The sequence below is a fragment of the Photinus pyralis genome, unplaced genomic scaffold, assembly GCF_008802855.1.
Source record: "Photinus pyralis isolate 1611_PpyrPB1 unplaced genomic scaffold, Ppyr1.3 Ppyr1.4_LG3a, whole genome shotgun sequence".
Classification (NCBI taxonomy): Eukaryota; Metazoa; Arthropoda; class Insecta; order Coleoptera; family Lampyridae; genus Photinus; species Photinus pyralis.
Window position 1 is genome coordinate 8,501,163 of NW_022170509.1, and position 12,794 is coordinate 8,513,956.

Genomic DNA, 12,794 nt, shown 5'->3' on the forward strand with positions numbered 1-12,794 from the left:
ATATCTGTTGTTTGAATTACAACGAAATAACTGTTTTAGAGAAATTTACTCCTTTTTTTATTAATATTTCCGCATCATTACGTCAACAGGAGGTGATCATGGGACTATATCTAACTTTACTTTTAAGAAAATACGCTATTACGTAAAATTTAGAATGTGAAATTCAGAAGTGGTTTTCCAAAATAATAAAAGACCACAATTTCAAATAACGTAGTTCAAGTTTATTTTCCAGTTTAAACAATAATATACAAACATGTAAATGTAACCACTAAATCGTGTTTCAGAGAATTCAGAGGATCTAACGGTTACGTGGCGTTATTACGCTCCCCAGGTACGATCATCAAATTGATAAAAATCGCAAGATTAAGCGTTTTCAACAAAAAATTGCGGGAGAAGCCCTAAATCAAAAGTTCACATACTTTCGTCGAAATGTTAGGTTACGTTACTCCATATTTCACGCTTACTTTTAAGTTGGTAATAGTGTGCGTAGCATTCCGACTTCAATTTCTCAAGAGGTTATGTTATTTTTTCACGATAATAATTATTTCCCAAATTTGGTTTTTTGCCGCCCCTAAAAATTTGCCGCTATATACCCGTAAAAACGGATTGTAAATTTCGATAGTTAACAGACTTGAAAGTTTTGCTAGTCGCAATTTTCAAGCGAAAAATGTACCTACACCGTTCGGTGTAAAAACGTTTTACGTGCACGAAAAGTTAATTTTTATTGTTATGATGACTTTGCTGCGGCACGCTATAATCGATTGTGTCCAATATTTTTCATGTAATTATGTTCTTTATTATTTTAAATAACATACAATTGTAGAATACACGTGCACGCCATTCACACATTACCCGCTGGATACGTTAATAATAATTAGCTTACACGTTCACACCCCATCAAATGCATGAATTTGCGTACTTAATTTTTATTGGGCAAAATATTAACGAACAATCACAATGGACCGGCTATTTACCCAACTTACTTAATAGGCGTACTATTCGAATGGGTAAAAGATATATGGCTTTTGGGCTATTGCTTTAATAGAAAAACGTCCCGCTTTTGGTGGAGAGTGCAATTTTTGAATACTTTATGGGTGGCATATAAAATTAAGGACTCAACAACTGAAAACGTAAATTACCGATTGGCAGGGTAAAACAATAGAAGTGTAAAAGTCGCAAGAAAATATTATAGGTGTATCCAAACGTGACCAAAATGCTGATGCAAACGGCGATATATTGATTTGTCCACGGAAACTGGAGATAAGCAGGGAGACTTCGTATTTTCAAGAAGGTCGCGATAAAGCACAAAAACCCCTCAATCTTGCGCCTACAATATACCACCTGAAGTCATTTACATAAAGTAGGTGATTCATGAATTTTAAAATTGATGTAAGGGAAACTCGTAAGGTAATGAATAATTTTTACGCTAAAGAGGCAGTAAAGGCATTAATAAAGCTATGACGAATGATAGTATTCATTTCTCGCCGACCCTGTTTTTAACATTAATAACGTTTAATTATTTTTTGCAGAAAGCCAATCTGTCGCCATAAATTAATTACAAAGCAAGAGTCGTTTTTAAGCCAAAGTCCACTAAATGATTCGGGAAAGAGACGCTTTTTTTCAAATGCGAGATTCTGCGATAAAGTTGCAACATATACTCATGCGGCAATAACGGAAGAGCAAGGAAAGAATTAGGAGAGCATTATTTCTATTTTAGTATGGTCGATTTCCACTTGCTTTGTCCTTAGTACAAATAAAAGCGCGCTGGACCATGGTTTAACGGTACCTGCATGTGCGACAGTACAAAACACTTTACTAATGAAAAGAATCAATAATTAACAAGTTTTAATAATTCTAACCTTAGAATAAGCAACTCTTTTTATAGGTTACAGACTTTTATGATGTTGACCGATATTCATAAAAAGTTGACGTCGCCCGAAGTGCAAAATCAAGTTTGTTAAACAGGCGTAAGTAAACAGCATAGAACTTTATTAATTTAGTGGCGGCTATAAATAACATCCCCCGTACTTGTGATAACCTTTGGCAAAATTTCCAGGAAAGATGACGATAAACATCTCAGCAACTTCGACAATTCTTTTTCTTTCTTGCGCATTCAACTTTCTCAAAGTAAATATGTGTCGTTTGTCACACACTTCAACCAGCTTCAGACCTAGTACCTAATCCAATTCTTCCTAGGAAGGAGATGATTTTTCTAGTGTAGAATTATATGACTGCCGTGGAACCATGAATTCACTAAAAGAGTCCACTTTGTTTATTTGTTATTCGTTATACTACCCATGTACCAGGCCAATATATTAAAATGAAACATTTTTGTTTGCTTCGAGGTGGTTTCCGGATCTGGTAAACTACATCATTTATGCGTTTATAACTTCGTAAGGGCTCTTCCATGACTTTTGGAACTATGAAGAATACCCACCTCTTCTTTTAGGATTAGAGAACCAAACAAAATTCCCAGCTTGCTCTCCACCTGTACTATCTCGGACGTCATATCGTTTTTTCTTATGGTCACTGGCTTCATCCATCTTCCGATGAAAGTTTCTGGCATGCTATCATCATCGGCAATGCGCTCTCCAGGATTGCATCCAAACTTCAGGTTACATGGAAGCCTTATTTCGCTTCCAAATATAATGTTTGAAGGAGTCTGTTCGGTAGTTTCATGCACCGAAGAGTGATAAGCGATAAGGAATAATGATAGATGTTGATCCCAGTCTCGTTGATGGTTTGGAGAGATGTCTATTAATTGTTCTGTTCATTCTTTCCACCATGAAGTTGTCCTAGTTTTTCGGTTCTAATGAAGTACTTATTTTCCACCCCGAAGTTCATATCCGAAGTTATGACCACACCGTATATTTGTGAAGTTGACCAGCTTTGCTGAACACCGGGTATCGAGTTTATCGCTTCGTTACGAAAGAGATCCAGAATTTAATTATTTGCTCGAGAGTGAGTTGTATGTGGTTACATTTTGTGTAATTCTTTATTTTACCGCCGCTATGTACGTAAATTTTGTAATGAATTTATCAGCTTTTTCCCTTCCGGCTCCTCTTGTCAGGGAGTCAATTAATATTTTGATATTTTAGCGCCGTTAATTAATTATTAAGCATGTTAGATTCCCATAATAAGCGAAAACCAGGATAGAAACGAGTTCCAAATCGAGTTGTTTACACGTTACCAGTCTTGCGCTAATTGGGTAAGCATGCTTAATGAATGACGTTGTAGAAAGAACCGGCAGACGGCGTTCAAAATTATCTCAAAATGAGCGCGCTTAAAAGACGAGAAGCTCAATGTCCATCTTATATTTTTCGGATAACTACAGACGAATAAAAACTAAATTTGCTGTAGTACTGAATGCAGCGAGGAGATGGAAATTCCCTATTTCACTTCCCCAACATTCGGATTTCTTTATAAGGTAAACCGGTAAACGCTGAATTTTGTGGTTATCTTTTGTCATTTATTGTATTTGTATGTTTGCTTTCTTGTACTTACCGTACCGTAGCTTAATCTTCTGCCTTCTTTACCGTCACGAGGAAGGCTTGTTGTTTTTCATTTTATGCTCCGTTAATTTTCGTAAGGTAAGATTTTATTTTCGAAAAAGGAGAGGGGGGAGATTTTCCGTAGGAATTTCATGCAGACCTCCTAATTTTATTTTTTATTTTAGTTTGCCTTTATTTTTGGGTGGGCGGGGTTTCAGCCAAGGTTGCTCTACCAACCCAACCCACTATACATTTACAAATATCTATGCCCGAACCCGGATTCGAACCAGGGACCCTTTGCATCACAGTCCAACTTTAACTGAACTGTGCTACACGGGCCGACAAATCCATCCCCTCACAAAAACGTCCGCGACGGTAGCCGCTTCTTGGTTTGGCAAAGCGTAGGCCTCCACCCGTTTGCTGAAGTAGTCCATCACAACCATAGTGTATTTGTTTCCCCCATCAGTTTCTGGGAATGGTGCAGCTCCTTCGAAGGGACTTCCAACATTGTATTGCTGCATGAGTGCTTTCGGGAGTCGCCATTGCTTGCATCGCAAACAACACACTTGCGGCACCATTCTGCTACATCATCTTAGAGATTGGTCCAGTAAAATCTTTCCCGAATTTTCTTCCTCTTGAGGAGGCCACCATTGTCCCTAATAGTATTTTTTTCTTCTCCGTTTTAACTAAGACTGAACTGCCTTAAATAACAGCACGTACCACCAAACAAACAAATTATATCTCCACCAATATCCACCGATCATGCACCACCGAAAAGCGCTACTGCGTGAGGGGAAACGCCGTGTTGAATTTGCTGACATCATGCACATGAAACTTTACTAACGTCCTTCGGGTTTCCTCCGTTCACTACCCTTCCTTCACAACTCGATCTTTTTTATGGCTCTATAATTTTCCCATCACGACCCCTTTTCATTTCCTTCCTAAGTGTATTTTTTGTTCGAGCCTGTTTCCAGCCCCGCCGCTTCCTCCTCACTGATTGCCTTCAGGTTTCTTTTCTTTGAGTTTTTTCGCGTCTTCTTCACTGCTTCGTGTGTGTTCTTTTGTCACACGTGCTTTTAATCTCCACCCTTCCTTTCTTCATGTCTACTTTTTAAGTCCCTTCCCTTCGCATTTCCTGCACGAGTGTTTCATGTCTACGTCGATGGTACGTTTTTTTTCTTCACCACTACAATCTTCCTTCGCCCTCTTCTTTCACATCTCTATTTTCTTCATGTCTTCAATACGCCATTTATAAGCTCCCTTCATTCTTTTCTTTACACCTCCCTCCTCACTACCTTTTTCCATCACTGTTTCTGGTTTTTAGCCTTTCTTCCGCCTTCACCTCACTCACTTCCATTGCGTCATTCTTTCATCATTATCTGTTTTTTCTTCGTGTTTATTTTACACTTCCTTTCATACCCTTTTTCTTTCACACCTCCTTCCTATATTTATGTCTTCTTTCACGCTTCCTTCATTCCTTCTTCACCGCAACATTACTTCTTTCCCTTCTAGCCTCCACGCTCCCTTTCCTTGAACCTAATTTGTTAAAGTTTTCTTCCTTTGCGCTTTCTTTTCAAAATTATACTTTCGGGTTTCCATTGTGCTTCCTGTCCTTAGCGTCCTTAACCGCGTCTCCACATCCACTTTCTTCAAGTTTCTTTCGTTCGCGCCTTCTTGAAAAAACAACTGCTTCCCGTCTACTCGTTACTTTCCTAGTCTCTATGCTTCCATTATATCACATAATTTTTGATCTCAAAACCGCGTTTTCCGGAAATGAGGAACAATTGAACACAAAAAGTGTTTTGTGGGAATATAATCTGCTAGTTTTTTATCAGCTCTCAAAAAAGGCAAGAAGCTTTTGGTGGAGGCAATCCTATCCCCCCAAACCAATTCTTGATCTCAACAGTTCTGAATTTTTTTATTGTAGCACTCAGCGTATATAGCCAACGAACATTATTTAAGGGGTAGACTTTTTGGTTTATTGCCAATTAAATTCTCATCTACCACATCATCGAGGGCGCAATGACAACCATACCTTTCTTTCACTTTCAGGCCCTGAACATATGGTCAATGATTACCTACTTCAAATTAAAACGAAACTTTTTGCGTTATTTAAAAGCGTTTAATGAAAATGTGAAACGGGGACGTGAAAATACACGATTTTGGTGTACCAAAAGTGGCAATGCTCATCTTTCACCCACTGCTTACGTTAATTATTTAATTTGTTTGTGTAGACTTCATTTGTAGATAGGTCGCTAACATTTATTGTTACAATAGGTAAGTTTAATCAAATTTGTAAATAATTTGCGAAAATGGAGCTACAAAAACCTTTTGTTATCGTACCTACTTTAAGCTTCCCTCTAATTTACGATGGCGGCCCGGTTTATAAGGATAGATAAATACGCTTAACAGGATTAGACTTTTTGCCTTTGTTTAACGTTAGGATGTGGAATTTTACCTAGTCGCTCCTCTTAATGTGTATACAAATTCAAATAAAAGTATTCAGGTACATAATCCAAGACCTACTCATTCTGGATATGTTAGGTCGACAGTTGCGGTGTTTAATTTCCTAATTTGACCAACTCTTACAACCAATTTGAGCATCGAGCAAGGGATAATTAACGCCCACCCTTTCTACTGATTCTGTGTAAGGGTTTCGTCAAAATGGGAAGAATTTCTGTGATAGGTAGTCAAAATACATTCAGAATTCTATGTGTTAGATCGCTTTTAAGTTATGCTAGCAGCAGGTGTGCTGCTTCGGTAAACGTAACGGAGAACAATCGACCGTTGTAGCGTAATGTAAAAGAGTGGAATTTCCAACCCCCAACTCAACTGTGACATTCGCTTTCATCAGTCGAACCTTATATTAATTAAAATCACGAATTTGAATGAATGCCAACGATTCGTTAGAAAATTTATTTGCTCAATTTCGTAACTCGGTTTCTTGCTCTTGTCAAGTTCTGAAGACTTTAACGTTTTAAAGATAAAATTGTGCTTTGACGTTCTAAATATTTTTAAAGGTCTTACCTTATTTAAGACGGTTGTATCGGATGTTAAATTTTAAAGAGTCAATGGTATTGATGGGAATTCTACTAACATCCTTTTTATATAAAAAACCTTTCATTTTAACAAAGGGATCAAACGTGCGATCGATTGTGCCATTTCGTAATAGTTCTGCTTCAATCTTTTTATGTATCTACCTATATATTATAATAGAGGTGCGGAGCGGGGGTTTGTGGTACCTTTCCAAATTGTTTTATTGACATATAATCTATACCACAGATTTACATATACTTAAGTCTGTGTCTAACTACCTTATAGAAGAACAGAAAGAAATTGCCAATCCTTAGGATCGTGGCGATATATTCTGCCCCCCTCCTCCTCTATGAATTGTTTTAAAATTATTGTCCGTTTTTGGCAATCGGAAATTCTACACCTAATCAGGGCACATTTCCTGTCAGCAAAAAGTATCGAACATTGACTAGGACTAGGAAGTTTATCCCCTACCCAAAAGTTCAAGATTTTCGAGGATCGACTATAAAAAGATGCTGTAAATCCGCTTTTGAAAATTAATAAGCTTGTTTTTAGTTTCTTTTTCTTTGATGTACAGTCGTGGTCAGAGGTAATGTCCTCCCTTAGATGCTTTAACTGTAGAAAAAGTACTAATAGGCCAGTAAATGAACGTGGAATACGGCGATACTGTGCAATTTTCCGCGTCTCCTCCGAATCGCATGAAAATTTGGATTTAGGTTCTACTTACCCTCCACTTCAAAGTTGAACTTGAGCCCAGGGTTGCTTTCTATTTTTTAGCGGAAAAAACTACCCCTTAGAAAAAAATCGTATATAATTGTACCTAAATTAAAGCTGGTAATTGATTCAAATCATCTTTTAAAGGAGTGAATAAATATCAATTAACATTAAACAACATAACTTACGATTTTATCATAGTTTAACCCCTAAATCTTACCTCTAAAATAGTTATAATTAAAACAATGTCATAGACTACCTTGACTCCACTGATTTGCATGGAAATTTGGATTTAGGTTATTCTTACCCTCTATTTCAAAATTGGACTTGTGCCGTTCGTTGCTGTTTATTTTTTAGGGGTGGAAACTACCCCCATTAATCATATAATTGTAAATTCAAACAATTTGGGATTATTTAATTATACAGTAACATTAAATTTAGATTTCTTTGCTTTTTTTATTTTTTACCACGTAATTTCTACCCTTATAAAATAAGCACTTTGCACCGGTCAAACTTACAGATCATACTTATAAACAATACATAAATAAAGTAAACTGTAAAGTGGTAACGCTTAATTACATTTGGGGTGCTAATTAGGGGGTGATTTCCTCGATTTTTTTTACCAAAAAAAAGGACCAACCTTATTTTGAGCGTAGCTCACTTAGTTTTGATGCTAGGAACTTTTCTTAAAAACAAAAAGAAAGGTTTTTTCAAACACTTTAAAAAAGTATTCATAAGTTTTCCCCAAAAATTGCTTCATTTTTTTGTTATTTCACGTTGAAGTACTCGATTTGGAATTTGACGAATGAGAACCTACTTTTCATGAGCTACAACTTTGCTTCTACTGGGTTTACAGACTTCATATACCGGGTGGTGCCTAGCGCGACGCAGCATAGGGATTTCAATGGTAACTTCTTTATAGTCAATTACTAGCTTCCCTAATTATTTTAGAGCAAAAGTCTAAATAAGTTTTTTTAGAGAAAAAAATACTGCATCTGTTCAGACTATATTCGTTAGGGATCTCGCTCACGCTGTGGAGAGGCGCCGCAAACGCGCTTCTGGTTCGTGCTCAAGGTCGTGAAGCCCTTATACGTCTGATGCTTCTTTAAGCAACTTAACTTAACCAACTATACCTTGTCCAAGTACACTCCTCTGACGGACCTCTCCTGTTCTGGTCCAGGATCAAGGTTCGGCCAGCCCTACTCCGAGGGCATCTCTGACTCCCACTAGGGAAAGTGTTGAAGTTCAAGACGACGGAAACACCCTGCTCGTGGAGGACCCCTCGTTAGCTCTAGACGACCTTGGGGGCGTGTTACTGAATGATGGCCCTACAAAACCGTGAGGTTAAGGTTAAGAGTCCGATTCTTAAACCTGCAATACACAATTCCAGGAAATTGTCCACATCTCGCACCGCTTAAATTAAATCCGGAAATTGTTTCTATCCTGGCAAATGATAGAAATGCTCCAGACAATTCAACTCAATATTTACATGGCTCATTCGGGAATGGAAAAATCAATGTCCTTCTTAATGATACGAATAACATTACAAAGGATTTCCGAGAAAAGGCCACTGCAGGAGAATTCCTTTTTGGCTGTGACAATTCAGAGAGTGTAAAGGAGCCCAAATTCCTACAAAGCGTAGGGAAGGAATTAACAGCCCTTCCTCCTAGGCTCTCCTATACTTTCAGGGGATGGACGGAAAGAGGTTTATCAATACCAGTAGAAATAATCCAACCAATTGCAGGCTGCAAATTTAAAAAGTTTTTAATTAATTACGTCCTTCCCAGACGTCTAAAAAATACGGGACCGGTATCAAAATTCAAGTTAATTAAGAGCCTCGTTAAGAGCACTTTTTCGAGATAAGGCCCAGCTCAATCGGTAGGGGTTTTGCTTACTCAATTGACCCGTTGCTTATCGGTGCTGTCCGGCTCTAAGTCGTTAAATCAGATTTTCCGTCTTTGTTTTATTTAACACATGGAATGGGATCATTTTCTCCATGCCAAGAGCTGTCGGATGGTGTACAGTACATCCCTACGCGAACCATTTCAAAACGGATGACGGTATTATCGGCGGCTACGAAAAACTTTCCTGTTAATTCCAATTCCTAAAGCAGAACTAAATATGTTCAGAGCTATTATGGTCTTCGAATCACCTCGAGTCCATATACCGGGTGTTCCTCAACGCAGGTAGCTTCAAGGCAGTGATGAGTGCACTGATGCATTTTTGCATTTTTCAAGAGAGGTGACGACGAGGATTTGTCTTTCATTTCCCAACTGACGAAGGAGGTTACTTGTTACGAAAAAAAGGATTAAAGATATTCTTCCAGCACTAGCTAGATTTTAGACAAATGTTGCTGCTGCAGAGGAGTATATAATTTCTGAAAAGTAATGGCATTTTAACCCTACCTGTCATTACGCTTGTATAAATAATGCAGTTGCTGATGCCAAAATTTGTATTCATATTTGGAATTTACCCTTCTTGTATCGATACATCCATTATATCTTTATCTTTTTACGGCTATATCTAAAATTCATACTATAAATTTGTTTAACCCTCGTAAATCACTTCATTCCACGCGTTGAAATTTACATGATCCGTATTCTTAAAAATTTAACGCTTGTTATTTATTACACTATATTGGTAACCATTTTTCGTACATCAACTCGAACGTTTTGTATATCATGCGAAAGGACGTAGAAGACTGCTTGAGAAATCTCGTGTAAAAGGAAATTGAAACGAAATAGGCAGGTAAGGGGCCTTTATCAATAAATATATGTAAATACACTACAATAGGTTTCCTGAGATTCTTCAAACAGGAAGAGTTGAAATTTTAAAGCGATTTTTGACAATTGAACGGACAAATAATTTGTACCATTTCATCTGTGACCTGCGATTAATTATAGAGAATCATAGATTCCTTCAAATGTCAATCTGATAATATCGTTGACTTTGGTAATAAATTCCGCAGAGAACCCGAGAGAACTTTCTTCCCTTCGCTAAAAATGTCCCCCGTGCTGCTATGGAGGATTGGAGCAGTTGTGGTACTACAGTAAGTTGTGTACTAGTGCGTCACTTTAATAAATAGTAGGTACTGATGCAATTTATTGCATAAACGAGTATGCAATTGGGCAAATTAATAATTACTGAATGTCGAAATTTGTTTTAATTTTTAAATGTTTCATCATTCTAATGGGACCTCACGAATGTAGTGGGATCCATCGTATTTCTGTGAAAAAAAAACTTTTTCTGCAAGAATCGAACACGAGCCGCCCGGTTGTAAGCCAAGTATCCTTGCCACTAGACCATTATGGCACACATTCAGTCAGTTATTAAAGTGAGTTCGCATTCCGAAATAGTTGTGGGGAAGGGTCAATTTTCGCATACAAGCGGACGCGTCTGCCGTTTACAAACATGCGACCCACGCAGGCAAGTTTTAAAATGTCTGAATCGTTCGTTTGGCCCGCCAATTAAAAACGTGGAGCAGCCCTTTTCCATACATTCCTAAATCTTACTTAATTAAATGTCCTCACTATTGGAAATATTGTAACTACACAAGCTTTTTTGGTGCGCCGCGTACTCTTAATCATTTTGTGTACTAATATACCTATCGTCACACACAAAGTATCTTGAAACGACAAAATGTTCTTTTCGTAATGTATAAAATTAAGTCAAAGCTTTCAGGGTTTTATATACCTACTCGGAAGTAAACCAAAATTTCTTGTTACTGAAAACCACAAGCTATTTTTCGCATAGTATTACAAGAACGTTTCACTAAATTAATCGACGCGGTGATTTTATTACGCTAATTTTGTATAATTTCTTAAATTCGAGTAAAGACGGTAAGGGAGCTAAACAACGGCGTCGGTATTACTTATTGTACTTATTGTTTATAATGATACAATGGAAGCCCGTGTATTTCCAGTACTTTTCATTTATACGTCGTCGGTGTATCATGAATGGAACGAAAAGGTTGCCACTAAGTTAATTGAATTGCTGGGACAAAAGCTTTCTGCTTCAGCACCTACATTTTTCCAATTTTACTTCTGTTGTTAAATTCATAATCCCTCGATACGTGTTTCAGTGGAAAATTTACGCGTTCCAAAATTAAACACGAATAGTATAAAATAAGTTGTCACTTGCTGTTGTAGCGGAAAAATTGAAGTCTTTGACTATACAAACAGCTAAAACACACTTATCGCGACGAAACTTAATTCAAAGTTAGGGTTTTGGTCTGATACAACAGATATCCCAAGCAATCAACAATATTTTTGCTGTAATGGTCTTTTATGCAGTCACAAATCTATTCGCTTTATACCTTCTTATATGGGCTGCCTTGGACACCCTGTATAAAGTGATTAATTCGTGCTGTATGTTACATTTACCAGATCAGGTACCTTATCTGCTGAACACAATACCATGCTGTTGCAGTAAGTATACGTTTTCCCAAATTACATATACCTATCATCGATAATTTTATCAGGCGTTTTTCTAGCCAATAAACTAATCAGGGGGTTCAATATTCCCCACCTCCCGAAATTCACAAAAATAGCTGAAAATAATTGAGGAGCGTCAAAAGTGAATAATTATGAAATAGGTAATTACCTATATAGTTGTGTACACAGTGAAAAGTTGCCTTCTGAGCAAATTTTATTTTGAATATATTGTGTTCCAGACAAAATGTTCACCCTGTGTATTTTACCAACATTAATATTTTTATTATTTGTATTCTTCTTGAATAAATTGTAAAAATATACGATTTTAATGTAAATAACCTAGTGTTTAGAGATACGTAATATGTATACCGGGTGAATCCAAAACTGAACATATAGGCAATTAACATTAACAAATTTTGAAAATTAAGAGCCACTTGCAGAAACAAAACATTGTATACCTTCAGAATATTTAAAATACCTATAAATTCGGTAGGAAAAAAAGCGATTTTACACCCATGACAATCTAGAATCATTTCTTGATTCACATCTACTAAAAAAACTGTATTAAACAAGATTTTGCCAAGTTTTTATTCCCTCGTGGTACATGATTCGGCCAAGAACTAATTTTTTCTCGATTATTCCAAATGACCTGTTCTGGTTTTGGAAAACGATGCACTATGTGGTCTAATCTTCCTATTTTACACAACGCAGCAAGATACTGTAGGCACAATAGTGTTTTTAACGCATGTGGAGTTTTTATTTGAATTGTGGTGAATATTTGTTAGAGCTGGCTGGCTGGCTGTGCGGCTGCGATCTCCGCAATTACATTAGATTACAAGTGAGATCGATAGAAAGTAATTTCAGTAGGAAGAAGTAAACAAATACACTTTTTTCGTTATAAAATGACAAATTCTATAAAAAAAGCTTTTGATAAAAGTCTGATTTGTTCCTTTGAACTTTGCTAATAAAATACTGATCTACCAAAAATGCGCTATAACCATGCATGCCCATTTACTTCTGTTTTATTTTGTGCGCAGCAGTTGTCAGAAAATACATACAATTTCTTTATATTATTATCCCGAATGTTTGTTATACAGGGTGTATCATTTCGAGCGATAAAACC